The following is a 14,821-nucleotide window of genomic DNA, read 5'->3' on the forward strand; positions in this document are numbered from 1 at the left end:
ACCTGGCTCTGACTTGGGTTTTAAAAGAATCATTCTCCTTCTAAGAATATTTTATGAAAGTTTAAGATGATAGAAGAATTTTAAACAATGGACAGATTACCAAAACACTCACGTATTGATTCAAGAAATATTTTTGAGCACCCTGTTTTCAAAGGGCTGGAAGTGCAGGCCTATTTCAAGATTACAAAGACACACCATCTATTCAGAAAGATTTTAAAATAACAGTCCTTTTTAAAAGACAGATTGGTCAAAGCAATTAACCCACTTTGTCCTTTTTTTCTTTAGGTAGTATGGTGATCTTTTTCTCAGTTAATATTTAGATGCATGTTTAATATTCTACATCAAGTTCCATAATTGCAAACTGAGCTGCTGCTTGGGAAATCCACACGTTGGCTGCTTATTTGACTTGTCTTAAATATCCTGCACGCAGCACGTCTGTAGCATCATCACTCACATCTAACGTTATTGATAGGAGACCCTCGTGGGAAGTCTGAATATGCTGGCAAGATTATTTGAAAAACTAATAAAATCCTTGTAATCCCTTTCAAGGATACAGAAAGGAAAATGGCTGCATTTCAAATTCATGGCATTTCAAACGCATGAATTAAGCTCTAAGCTCTACATTTGGGGAAAAAAAATCAACACAAGTTCCCTAATTTATGTTCTAAACTGAGAAAACAAATCGTTGCTAAGAAATGAAATTTGCAAAAAAAAAAATTCAAATTTGTTTCTTAGACACATTTTCTAGTTGATATGCACATACTTAAAACTACAAACTATACCAAAATATAAATTACAGGAATCACTACTATTGAACTTGGTGGATACAACTTCACGGTGAAATCTGTGGTGGCCTTTTGGTTTGGTTTTATTCCTAGACATTCTGTCTTCTAGATGTGTATGAAACTGATCACGTGCCGATGGTATTGACTCAGTAGTTTGGCAAAAATGCTTGAGAAAGCTCACTGTTCCTCTTCCTCCTCACCACACAGACCTGAGGTAAGAGGCTCTCTCTTAGTGCCCCAATATCCTGGTTTCTCTTGATGCTCCTATCGGAGGGCTCCACACGCATTCTTCCTCCTCGCCATCATCTAGCTTCCCACGCATTGTGCAGTCTGGCGCAGAAATACCGGTGTTCTCCCCTGCAAAGCAATCATCTCTGTGGGACCCTTGCTAGTGACTGGTCCAACCCGCTTGCCTTTCAATCCCATCACCTCCTGTTCACTCCAGCTACCCTGCCCCGCCCCCTGCCCAGAGCTCCTCCGCCTCTGACCAGCATTGCCTGTCCACTCTGCCACCCACCAAATTTGTCCCCTCACTGCACTGAGGACCTCAGTGCCCTCATCTGTCCACTCCATCCTGGCTTCAGCTTCCTCTCAGAGGACCACCTCTTCCGATGGCGCGTACAAGCGTCTCCAGATCCCTTGCTTCCTTGTCTCCCTTGTGCAGCAAAGCCCAGCCCTGGATCAGCCGCACAAAGAGCCTTCTCCGTGCCTCTCTCAGAGCTGCCTGGATGCTGGAGAAAGCTCACACCTCACACAGACTAGTACCCCACCCCCAAGCTCATGGTCCCCAACCTCCACAAGCACTAGCTACTGCCCTACAGCCTCTGTGGGTCACTGTTGGCTTTCTCTTCTCTTCTCCACAGCAGCCATCTTGAATATTTGTCTCTTTCTCCAAACCCCCATCCCCTCGCACCTCTTCTCCCTGAGCACATGTTCTGGCTCCTGAGATCAGAGAAGTAATGGCCACCAGGTACAAGCTCTCTCAGTTTCCTGAGTCTACCTCCTAATTGCCTGTCTACATACCTACATCGCCAACTCCTTCCACCCTCCTGCTCACCCATTTTAGAGAAAAGTGTGTTCTGCCAGAGGCTTAACCCAGACCCCACCACCTCCTATCCTCTTGCTGACCTCACTGCATCATTCAGTCACCTCCCTTCCTTTATCTTTAACTGCCCCCTACCAACTTCTTCCTATCATCCTTTTTTAAATGCCCCAATCTCTCCTGATTTGAAACAAATTTGTTGTGGTGAATACCTGTTATCCCAACACTCTGGGAGGCTAAGTCAGGAGGATCACAAGTTTGAGTCCAACCTGGGTAATTTAGCAACTTAGTAAGATTCTATCTCAAAAGAAAAAAAAATATTTTAAAGGGCTGGGGCTGTAGCTCAGTGCAAAGGCCCTCAGTTCAATCCCCAAAACTGCAAATAAAACAAATAAATTTATTCCTCAGCCCTACATCCCTTCTGTTTTTTCTCTTCCCTTTCAAAACCTGTCCACTCACATGAGTTGTCCACATCCTCTCCCATTCACTCGAACTTTTGCCTCTTCAAGGTCACCAATGACCTGTGTTGTTAAAGTTACAGTTTATTTTTTCAGACCTTGGCTTATCTGACCTTGCTATGAAAGTGTCACTTTTTTTTTTTGGTACCAGGAATCAAACTCAGGACCTTGCTCTTGCCAGGCAGGCACTTATGCCAGTGAGCTATATCCCCGGCCCAATGCTGTGTCACTTACCACTTACCTGCTCTGGCTTCGCTGGCACATCGTTCTCTGATATTCCTCCAGCCACTCTGACTGTTCTTACCTTTCTTTCTGGGCTCTTCTTTCTCTATGTATTCCTTAGATGTTGATGTTTGCCAAAGAGTTTGGGTCTTCTCTTTGATCCTTTCTATTGAAGAATTTAATTCATTTTCATGTCTTTAATTATGATGCATGTGTTGATAGATTGATAATTTATGAATTGCCTCTCCAGACCAAAACTCTCTCATAAGCTCCAAACTACCTTCTAGACACCTTGCCTGGACGTTCCATACTCAGTCCAATTTCACCTCCTCCTTTCTTGTAAATCCATTCCTTCACTGTTCTCAGAAGAGAACACCATCATCCATCCTTCTAGTTAGCCAAGACAGAAAGCTGGACCCTGCCTCTGACTTGCCGTTCCATGACCGCAGCATCATTCACACAGTCCTCTGAATATCCACCTCCTTAACGTAGCTCACATCCTCTATCCACTTTTCTACATGCTGTGCTGGTTCCCAGTCCACATCCCAACCTTATCTTCCGCTGGCCATTCTCACACAACCTCTAGACCTTTTCAAAATGCACATCTCCTTGAGAACCTTTATTATACTTAGAATAAAGTTATATCCTCAGTATAGTATATCAGGTTATTTAGGCCCCCACCCTGATCAATTGCTCCAATCTTTCAGTGCCTAAATTTAGCATTCTAGTTAATTCCCTCCTTTCTTAATTAAAAGGCTTATGGGACTTTGCTGAGACCTTTGTTCCTCTCTAAGAAGAGGCTCACACAGTGTCCCTCTGAAATCATCTGCAACTCTAGCTTCCAAGGATCTAGAATTCCATTCCTTTAGGGCTTTGTGCCCTAAAACTGCCCCCCAAAATGACAGAATAAATACCCTGAGCATTTTCTTGTGAGTTAGATACTTTATCTCATCTAATCCTCACAACTCTATGGTACATGTCATTCCCATTTCTCAAATGAGAAAACTGAGACAGAGAAGGGTTAAATAACCTCACCAGTCATACAAGTACTCAGAGATGGAATGGGGCATCAAACCGAGATTGCCCAGGACATCATCTTTTACTGCTTATTCACAGTCAAACCTGTATCTGATCATCCAAGATGAAAAAGTATGGAAACAAACATTTGTTAAGGTTTAATACTCATGATGTACTTTACATAAAGCATCTCATTTATTCCTTACAATGTTTTCAGATAAACAAACTGCACATCCAAGAAAGTCACAGTGCTAGTAAGTGGGTTTAAATTTCCCCACTTCCATCAGTATTAACTCCTCCAAACACCAATCAAAAGCATTTTACAACTGAAGAAGCAGGTCTAGCTCAGAGTCACACATCTGATCAGAGATAAAATCAGGATTAGAACCCAGGCTTCCTGACTCTAGATGAGTGGGCAGATGCTATTTTCAGTCTCTGTGTGCTGGGAGAATTGAATCAGAAGACCTTGACTTTTTCCTATTTATAGCAATTTCCTGAAAATTAGAACTACGTGTGTGTGTGTGTGTGTGTGTGTGTGTGTGTGTGTGTGTGTATGTGTTATGGTCCTGGGGATTGAACCCAGGGCTTCATGCATGCTAGACGCTAGACAAGTGTAGTACACACTTCATGCATGCTAGACAAGTGGGCCACACTCCCAGCCCTAGCACCAGTCCTGTAGTGCTAAATCAACCTCTAATGGGTTTCACCTCTGGCATCAAGTGGGCTTCATTCGTAGCCTTTTGCTGATTTGCTGATTCCCTGCTGATGTCCACTTGATAGCAGTCTTCCCACTACCCACTTCCCCAACAGCCTCTGCTCCTCTGCACCTACTGCATCCACAGAATTGGACACTAAGCCCCAGTACACAGCGCGTTTCCCCTGCCTCCTCACAGCTTTCTCATCTTCAGGAATGAAGCCCCATCTGTTCACCCAGCTCCCATTGCCTTCCTTTGTGGTTTCACCAGGATCAAAGCCCTTTTTCATGCTTCTTAGAAGTCCTATTAGTTCTTTTCTAAATGCCATCCATTTTACTCATTCCCCCGTCCTAGCCTTGCTTCCTTGGCTGTCAACAATTCAAGGACCACAGTGTTTCTCTCAGGCTCTGTGTCTTTAGTTTGAATTAGATTTAGGGTAAACCTCCCTGGTTTCTTTTTTTGGGCCAGGAATTAATTATTTTCATATAATATAGATCGTATATATTCTTCCCAGAAAGCTTCAGTTGACATGTACCCAAAACTTCTGGAAGGAGTGACAAATGAAGTGTGTGGGATTAATCAGGCCATCTGGGCAACACCAGAACTTTTAGGGGGTAAAGATTTAGGAAAGAGGCTACTTAGCAAGGTGGGACATCACTAGTGGGTCCCTAGGATGCTGAGCAGAGCACCGAAAGAAGGGCAGGGACCTCAGGCTTTGTCCTTCATATGCAACAGGAGCATAAGCTCTCCTCAGAAAAGGAGCAGGAGGTAGGCATGTAGGAACAGAAAGGTGTAGGACCAACAGCTAGAAATAGAGGAACATGAAGAACTGCTGACATTTAGGAGAAAATTGATAGGAATAATAGGCATCAATCTATGAATCACTAGCATCAAAAGATTGAAAGAATTCTCAGAACAATCAGGCAAAATCCCAATCCACTGTGTGTGAATGACATAAGCATTTATTCAAGGGATAGCATCCTTCTCTTTGAACATCTCCAACAATGGGAAATGACCAACCTGTTGATCTCAATCTAATGAAGATGGGCATGTAAACATGCAAGGGGAACAGGGGAAGTAGAGGGGCTATTCAGACACAGGGTGGGGCACCTAACACAAAGCCGGGCATCTAGAAGTCTTTACAAAACAGGCAGCATCTAGACTGAGGCTTGAAGAGTGTTGAGGAGGTACTGAGGGCAAAGTGGAGGGCCTCACAGGAGTGAGAGAAAACGGTGCTTCAGGCTTCCCAGTTTCCAAAGAAGTTCAGCGTTGGGAGAAGGTGGAGTCCAGATCTTGAAAGGCCCTTCCAACCATGCTGAGGAATTTGGGCTTGATTCTAGAGGTTTGGGGAAGCCTGTGGAGGGTTTTAAGGAGGAGTAGCGCCCTCTATCAGGCTGCAAGGGGGGTAGATGCTGCGGTATCCAAGGGTGGTGAGATGGGAAGGCCTTGGTGGCCCAAGGGATGTGACCAAAAGTATAGCGCCTCTCTATGACAAGATCGAGACAAACACGGATAAAGTTTAGCACGTGGTAGAAGGCCTCCTCCGTCCTTCCGCACTTTTGATGGGCAGGAACCAAAGCAGCTGGCCCTTGGCTGGCCCGGTGACCACCAGCTGTGAGTAGGGGCAAGTTCCCTAGCCACTCTTCCCGGATAGGAAAACTGAGGTCCAGGATCCCGAGGTAAACATAGAGGAGGAAGAAAAGAACCTAAAAGGCCTCTCCAGAGTATGTCCAAAGCCACGCATAATCCTTCGAGGGTCGAGCGGCCTGCCCCACTTCGCCAGCCATCACACAAGGGCAGTCTTTGCTAGGGAAGCAGTCCTCCCGCCCTCCTCCGCGCCGCCATCTCTTCAATGCACTCTGGGAAATGTAGTCCATCTCTGCTCACCTAGCTGCGGTATGAGCCAGCTCCGAGTCCTTAAGAGACTACAAGTCCCAGAAAACCAGACGAAAAACTCCAGCAGTCCCTGGGGAATGTGGTTTTTACCGAGGGACCCAGGAATCCGAGGGCGGGGCTAAAGGCATAGGGGACAGTGCCCCCCCAATGGACAGCCCAATGGGCGGGGCCCGGGTCTCCATTGGCTACGGCGGTGCGAGAGAGGCGGGGTCAGCGGAATGAGGCGCGGAGCTGTTCGCCGCTCCAGGTGCTGAGTACGAGGGAGGCTCCGGACGCCAGAGCCACGGACGCTGCCGCCGCAGCCGCCGCGAGAGCCGCCCCCGGGAAGCCGGGGCCGTGAGGAGCCGGGAGGCGCCGGTGCGCCGCCAGGCGCTGACTGCCCTCCTGTCCGCCGTCTGAGGTTGGTACTGCAAAGATTTGCTTTTGTTTTACTGGGCAGGAATGAACTGAAGCATGAGGGGGCCTGGGGAGTTGATGGGACGTGGAACGCCGCTCTCAGGACTATCTGTCCCGGGGAGCTGCTGACCACGGGCCTCCCCATGGCCGGGTGCCTAAGGTCGGAGCAGCTTGGGTTAGTTTTTGTTTCATGGTGAAGGAGCTTCTAGAGTGTGAGGGGCGAGGGCTGGGACCCTGCCCCCATCTCTCCCGGGAAAGCATGGAAGGCTCGGAACCCCCCTCCTCCTGTGCCTGAAGTCGAGGCTACTTGGATTATTGAGGGAGAAGAGTTCCGGGTGAGAGATTCGGAGGCAGAGGGACCCTTCCCCACAACACCCCAGGTGTTCGAGGGCACAAAGAGGTCTGGCTATGATGGATGGGATCCCAGGACTCCTCCCTCTGCTCAGATCCTGCTGAGGTTCGAGTTGTAAGGGAGACCCTTTCCCATACTCTTCCCTTTGCAGTCTTGGGTTTTTGAAGAGCGAGGCTGAGGACGTTCATAGACCAAGGGCTCATCCCCATACCGCTTGTATCTAAGGTTTTTTGGGGGAAGGGGTCTGAAGGGGGCTGAGGTGTAAGAGGGAAAGGTCGGGAGACCCCTCCCCACCCTGCTCGGAGTGGTCCATAAAGGAAAGCATTGACGGATGTTCTGGTTCCTTGGTGCTCTGGCCAGAGGCTAAGGTCGGAGTGGCCTGGGTATGAGAGGTGAGTAGCGGGGAGAAAGAGGCCCGGAGGGACCCCTCCCCACTCGAGTCTTATCTCTTAAGAGCTCTCTATCTGGATCAAGGTGCGGGGTTATGAGAGTCTGAAAAGACCCTCCCTGCCTCGCCACACCCCAGAGACCAGAGCTTCTGCACCGCGGCAAGGAGCCAGCGCCAGATGGGCACGTGCAGGGCAGGACGGGGCGGGTCCCCTCTCAAGCACCCGGGAGCTGCAGGCCCAGGTCCCCCGCGCACGGGATCCTCGAGGGCTGCTCTGTTTGGCACGGGGCGCGCCCCAGATCCAGGCGTGGGGAACTGCGTCCTGGGCGCGCAGCAGTCGCTCCAGGGTGCCCTGCTCTGTGCTCTGCTCGGGCATCTGCGGGAGGACAAAGAGGCGGTCGCCGCACTGGAGGGCGTGTGCGGCGGGCTGGGCGAGGGGCGCGGCTGAGGGAGGGGGGCCTCGGGCGCGGCGCGGGTGGCTTCCGCGGAAACGTGCCAGGAGCCGGGCGAGAGACAAAGCGCGCTCGCTCCTCGCGGGCCCGCGCGAGCCGGCATGGAAAATCCCGAGGGAGGAGATGGCTGCGCCGGCCAGAGCACTATGTCCCACGCCCCGTTCTCTTTTCCCACACACCTCTCCACACCTCATTGCCAGCCCCGACCCTGGATGCTGTGTGCACGATGGTGAGCAGGCCTAGGACTTGTGACCAGAAGGACAGGGGCAGGAAGGGACTCCACGTTGGGGGAGCGGGCAGTGCAGGGAACAGGAGTGTTTCAGGGTCCGGAGGGGGATTCTGACTAGATCTCTATATGCACCATCAGTCATATTATGCCAAATTTGGTTCTGGAACTGGAATGTGTTTAAGGCTTTGCAGCTGGGATGTGTTTAAGTGTGTATCTGTGTATTTGCACGCGTGCGTGCATGCATGAGTGCATGTGTGTGTGTGTGTTTGCATTGGTGACAGTGTGCTCAGAGAGTGTAAATGTATGTGACTAAGTAAATGTGCCAGTATGTGCTCCAGTGTTCATGTGTATGTCATGGTGAATCTGTGCATCTAGCTCTGTGTATGTATAGAGGGTGGAGGAACCACTTACTGCCACACCTGAATGTTCAGGGCAGCAGGATAGTCAATCTTTTAACTCTCAAGCCACAGTAGTGACCTAAGGGTCTAAGTGGATGACTTCAGGGTGAGGATAGCTTCAGGCTGCCTTGGACCTAACCTGCATACCTGCAGTTCGTGGAACTTCACAAAGATGTGGAGACCTCTTTAGTCTTTTGGAGATTCAGGTCTGACCCTTATATCCTTACCAGTGCCCTGCCCTTCCCACCCCTCAGAGACCTTATCCTGCTATACTGGGCTGCCCTGAGGACCAGAATTTTGCCCATCACTGCCACACCCTGCCAAGTAAGGTTTTAGGGGCTCCTAACAGAGTCCCTCATAACGTGTGTTCAAGATTGTACGGCAAGGCAACTTTGGGCATGTTGGCCTTCATGTCTGGGAAGGTTACAGGACTGGAGTTGCTGGCAAGTCATAGGTGGCATCTCAGAAATAACAGGTACATGCACAGAGAAGATATCAGGGTGACACTGAGATTCCATTAAAAGGTAATACCCCTAGAAGATAGGCACAGCCCTCTCAGACCTGCCCATCCCCAGCAGTTGATTCCAGTTTCAAAGCACTTTTATGGCAGAAGTATTGCATGGTCTTGAGAAACCTTGCCATAGAATGAGGAGCTATACTGTGGCCCGTGAAAGAGCAGGTACCCAGTAATGGAGCCACCAGCCACCTAGCCCAGCCTGCCTGATCTAGTCCCTAGCATCTATAACCAGTGCCCACAGCGACCTCTGCTGGGGCAAAGTCAAATCAAAGCACGATTTGACAACCAACACTGCCTTAGGTAGAAGCTTAGAGTGGGTGTGGGCATTGTTAGGTAAACTCACAAATTTTTCATTTGGGGGCTACCTATCTACCTTAGGTGTTCTGAGTTGATGTTACACTCTGTGCTTCCTTCAAGTGAATTCAAGCGTGAACTGCTGGTGTCCTCAGCCCCCAGCAGAAATATTTACTTAAAGAGGAAATATTTAAAGAGGGTCTGGAGGTCTTTGTGCTTGCATCCTCTTGAGGGTGGGCATCAAATCCATTTATGAAGAAAATATATAGAAAATGATTATCAAGCTCAAAGAGATTTCAACATTTTCTCAGCCTCTCCCCTGCCTCTATTATTCCCTTCCTCTTTTTTCTTGTTCCACTTTTATCTTCTTTTCCTCATTATTAAATTAGTCAATAACATATTTTCAAAAATAAATCTTCTTCTCCTCGATGATTATATGGCCTAGAAAAAGCAGACATATGGAGGCTATTACTAAATGCTAAAAGCTTGTGAATACTGGCTCTTCTAGGCCTAATGATAGGAGTAGGGGAGAGGGATGAGATATGCGTGGTCCTGAATAACTACCTGGTGACATGTGTCTCTTCTAGAGTTACTTTGAAGGGATTTCACACTGTCACAAAATTGTTAGAGCTCCTCAAGTGAAAGGAGGTATTTAAATATCTAGTATTGTTCTTACTTTGGCATCCATGTGATTTGCATTGAACTATGTGACTCAGTATCATAAAGTAAAAATAGGACTTAATTTTTTCTCCACCTATTCAGAAGGCGACTGTGTATAGTGTGTTGTGTTCTGCACTGGAGAGTGAAAAGCTAAATTGCCTCATGAACTGAACCACCTGCTTATCCTGATTAGAGAGTGGTGCTTAGCATCACCTACAGCAATAACATTATTTTATGTTTCTTTCAATTCAACGCTGAATCTTTGTCTTGTAAAACATTTCCTCATGCTCATACATTATTACTTTCACTTGAGGTTAATCAAGAATGTTTGATCCTTGTACTGAATCCAAACAAATTAAATATCAGCAAATACAGGAAGATGTGGGTGGTGTTTCTGTTCTTTTGAGGTTCAAAAAAAAAAAAAAGGTTTGAAGTTCACAGGCCAAAAAAAAGGACTTTATGGTTCAGTAAATCTTATAGGTGGAAGTATGGCTTTCTGAGTGGAGGCTCCATAGACATTTCCGGGAGGGTTGTTCATGTTGAAGAATCTGAACATGCATGCCAATGGCAGTATGCATGCTGGGTGTGAGACCGCAGCCCCTGGGATTCCTAAATCCCTACACTAATGCAGCCTTTCTGGGAAAATCCCCTGGTTCCTACCGGTCCCTCTCCCACGGGCAGCCAAGTCGCCGAGGGGAGGAGCTGTCCGAGGTTCTGGAGTACTAGTCCCAGCCTGTCTGATGAGGAGGGAGGATTATAGGAAGTGGAACAAAGTCAAGAACTGAGGGCTCTGACCTCTTCGAGGATTTCCTTAAAGCTGCTCACAGAACAAAAGAGAAGGGAACACAGTTGTAGAAGTTTTTACTGCATTATTTTGAATGAACCCATCGGCAATCCCTATTTAAAGAACTATAAGCTAATAATAAGAACAAGCATTTTCTGAGTCAGGCTCTACACATGGAAGAATGCATTTAATCTTCATAGTCATAGAGGTCTGTAGTGATACCCACTTGCAAGATGAGGAAATAAAGCTCTTTAAAAGGAAAAGTGCTTGCCTAAGGTCACACAGTTTAGGTTCCATCCTGAATCTATTAAACTTCAAAGTCCCCTCTTTACCACATTTCTTTCCTTACTGCTATTATAGAAGCAAAATTGAAGTACTGGACTATCCTATGCAATGTCCTAACCAAAATTTAGAGGAATGAGATTGGGGACCAGCTGATGCAGACATAAATCACAGAATCAAGTTCAAGGAAGCATACTGCCATTCTTTATGCCTTATTCTGGTAAAAGGCTTGTTACCTGAACATAGTCATTAAAGAAGGGGAAAGAGCAGTATAATGACCCTCATGACCAGGAGCTGAGGGCTTTCTTTCTAGTGTGGAACTAATTTCACAGGAAGCCAAGCCTGGCAACAAAGTGGAGTTTTTTGTTTTGTTTTTGTTTTTAAGAAAGTAGAAAAGAGGGGGAGGAGCCAGGCGTGGTGGCACACACCTGTAACCCTAGCACTTGGGAGGCAGAGGCAGGAGGATTGTTGCAAGTTCCAAACCATCCTAGGCTACAAAGTGAGCTCAAGGCCAGCCTGAACTGCCTAGCAAGACCCTGTTTCAAAAAGACGAAAAAAAAAAAAAAGAAAAAGAAAAAAAGAAAAGAAAAGGCAAATCAGGAGAGTTTTTAAAATAAAGAGCACATATACAGCCAAATAACTAGGGCTTATCTTTATTTTCTAACATCCTATTCCAAAGCTAGACATCTGCATATTGTTAGGAGACTCCTTTTACCTATTCCACTCAGATTTTCATAGCAAAGCCTCTAACACCTAAATAAAAGTTTTCCCTGCTGAGGGCTTCAGCCAGTTCCTAGGACATAATTACATTCTTGTCCTCATGTCATCACAGTCAGTGCTGTACCTTCATATAATACTGCAAAACTCCTGAAGATGTGCAGATTGGGACTCTGGTGGCCTTCATGGTACATGTCCTCTGGTTGTCCTAGATAGTAGTTCCAGTTGCCCCTGATCTTGGCACAGGGCCGTGTGCTTGAAAACTCCTCTTTCAGTAGCTGTAGCTTTCAGTATCTGAAGAGGGTAGTGATGAATATAATTGTCCCTTTTTTGCCCCCTCTCCCTGAGCTTTGATCTTTATAGCATTCAGATAGAGGGATCCAGCCTTTTAAGAAAATGTCTCTCATCAAGCTGAGTTTCTGTCCTATTTTGAATGATTCCTTTCCCTCCAAGGCTGGGGCTTGCAGATATCTGATGCAAGGCACAAAAGGCTGCTATTACATTTTCCTAGGGCACTTGGAGGCCAAGGACTTAACTCCCCATCTGGGTCTGCTATGAATCATGTGACAGCATATGGATTTGATTGTTTTCTTAGTTAGAGTTATTAATTAACTCTCCTCAGCATCAGAGCAACATATAATAAAAGGGAGGCCATTTGTGGGGGTCTCTAGGCAGTCATGCTGAGGACTGAGCACCATCCCTCTTGCTAACAGGATCAGGAAGTAGTTTTAAATCCTGGGTATCAGAAAGCTTGGGGCAGGTGCAGTGGTGCACACCTGTAGTCTCAGTATTTGATTTTGTTTTGTTGTTTTTTTTTCGGTTTTTCTCCGGTACCGGGAACCGAACTCACGACCTTGCGCTTACCAGGCAGGCGCTTTTGCCGCTGAGCTAAATCCCCAGCCCCTAGTCTCAGTATTTGAGAGGCTGAGCCAGGCAGATTGCTGTGAGTTTGAGGCCAGCCTGGGCTACATAGTGAGCTCAAGTCACGCCTGAACTACAGAGCAAGACCCTGGTCCAAAAAACACCACCACAACAAAAAAGCTTGGATTGTTAAGATTTTCATCCAGAATAAGAAAGGAGACAGAGATATAATTAATTGCTAAGGAGCCTGCTATAGTTTTTCTGGCAATAACTGAGAGACCCAGGAGTACCTTAAAGAGGACTAGATCTACATCTCCTCAGCAAATATTTAAATATTTCCTGTGTCCACAAGGTGCCAGGCAAAAAACTGGGGACAGGGAACAAAATCACAACTCGCATAAGCCCTCCCATATAAAATTACTGAGTAGAACAAAGAAACAGATGCAGAGAAGGGGTGTGTGTTATAAGCAAAGAAAAATTTTTTAGAGATGCAAAGAATTTTTTTTTTTTTGTCTTTTTTGAGACAGGGTCTCACTATGCAGTTCAGGCTGGCCTTGAGCTCACTTTGTAGCCCAGGCTGGTCTTGAACTTGCAACAATCCTCCTGCCTCAGCCTTCTGAGTGCTGGGATTACAGCTGTGCACCACCACGCACGGGCGAGAAATGCAAAGAATCTCAATAATCACAAACCGTCATCCATTGTGCTATCAGAAAAGACACTGAAGGCATTTGAGGGTTGCTCTGGCCACAACCCTGTTAGTGTCAAAGATGAGGCTTTCACTGGGCATGGTGGCACACACCTGTAATCCCAGCACCCTGAAGGCTGAGGCAGGAGGATCGATGAAAGTTTGAAACCACCCTGGGCTACAAAGTGAGATCAAGGCCAGCCTGAACTGCGTAGCAAGACCCTGTCTCAAAAAGACAAACAAAACAAAACAAAAAAAATGATGGGGCTTTGAACCCAGCTTTAATAATATCTAACATATGTTCTTTCTACTGTCCTAGCTGCTGCTCTGTTCATCAAAGTATCCAAAAGGCACATATCCATTAACATAAATTTCTTTGACCCAATTGTAATGTAAAACCCAAACTTAAAGTTAAAACAGAAACAAATGATAAAATAAGAAAAGTAGAAAGTTCATCTTTGTCTGTGTTGTCCAACAGAGTAGCAACTAGCTGGCTGCTGAGCACTTGAAATGAGACTAGGTTGAAAAAACATTTGGGATATATTAAGTTAAACCACCTTATATTTCTACTGAATAGTACTATTCTAGAGTGCTCCCATTTGGGAGGAAATTTTCTTTACAAACTGAGGCATTTAGCAAAGTGGATATAATCAGTCTCAGACTGAATCCTGACTCTACTATTTTGGACTATGTGACCTTAAATTTCCATTTCCTTGTGTATTAAATGAGGATAACCACCAGCTCCTAGGTTATGAGTTAAATTACTTAGAACAGCAACTGATCCACAGTTAATGTTTGCTTAATGTCAATTATTATAAATAAATAAAGGTATAAAATCTTAAAGGGAAGAACAACAGAAAAAAGAATGAGCAGGTAATTTTCAGATAAATCAAGTGAAAGATTTTTTTTGAGACAGTATCTCACTATATAGTGCAAGCTGGCCTTGAATTTGCTTATGTAGGCTGGCCTCAAACTCACAGCTATCCTCCTGCCTCAGCTTCCTGAGCCCTGGAATTACAGGTGTGCACCACCAAGCGCAGCCAAGTAAAAGATTTATTACTTGTTAAAACATGACTGAAAACACTTGCTAAGGCCTGTGGATATAGCTCAGTGGCAGAGTGCCTGCCTGGCAAGCTCAAGGTCCTAAGTGCAATTCCTGGTACCAAACAAACAAACAAAAAAAGAAAGCACTTGTTAGACAAGAGGCATTGATAAAGCATACTTCCCTGGATCCCAGTTCAGTAGAGGGACAAACTATTCTTACAGACAAGTTTATTACTCAGTCAGCCCCAAATAGTAGAAAAAAGCTACAAAAAATAGTTTTTGCCCCAGATAGCTCACTTGAGATGTTAGTAAGAATTGCCTCCTCAGAATTTTATAGCCATGAGGAGGAGGAGGTCGAGGAGAGAAAACGAAGAGACCGAGAAAAAACAGCTGTTTTTGTTGCAGCACTAAGAGAAACAGACCCTAAGTCTGACTCTTGGGGCCCCAAGAAGAACTCGTTGACTACATTCATCTGCTACTGCTGTCAAAAAGTGCCAGGCCACTTCAAGAGGGACTGCCCTAAGAAGCCCCCTGGGCCATGTCCTGACTGTAAAGGTGACCACTAGAGGTCGGACTGCCCTCCAAAGCAAAGGCCCCAGAGCTCAGACCCCTCCTACCAGCTGGTCCAACAGGAATGAAGGGGCCCA

At 46.3% G+C, this 14,821-nt stretch overlaps 1 protein-coding gene across 1 annotated transcript in view; it reads left to right on the top strand.

Moving 5' to 3' along the window:
- Positions 1-6,346: 6,346 nt before the first annotated feature.
- Positions 6,347-14,821, top strand: part of Smpd3 (sphingomyelin phosphodiesterase 3, neutral membrane (neutral sphingomyelinase II)) — a 90,479-nt gene continuing 82,004 nt past the window's right edge. Inside the window, exon 1 of the mRNA XM_005403580.2 lies at positions 6,347-6,515. The gene's annotated coding sequence lies outside the window, so the exon portion shown is untranslated. The remainder of the gene's footprint in view (positions 6,516-14,821) is intronic.

The sequence above is a fragment of the Chinchilla lanigera genome, unplaced genomic scaffold (genome assembly GCF_000276665.1).
Source record: "Chinchilla lanigera isolate Chin_1 unplaced genomic scaffold, ChiLan1.0 scaffold00083, whole genome shotgun sequence".
Lineage (NCBI taxonomy): Eukaryota > Metazoa > Chordata > Mammalia > Rodentia > Chinchillidae > Chinchilla > Chinchilla lanigera.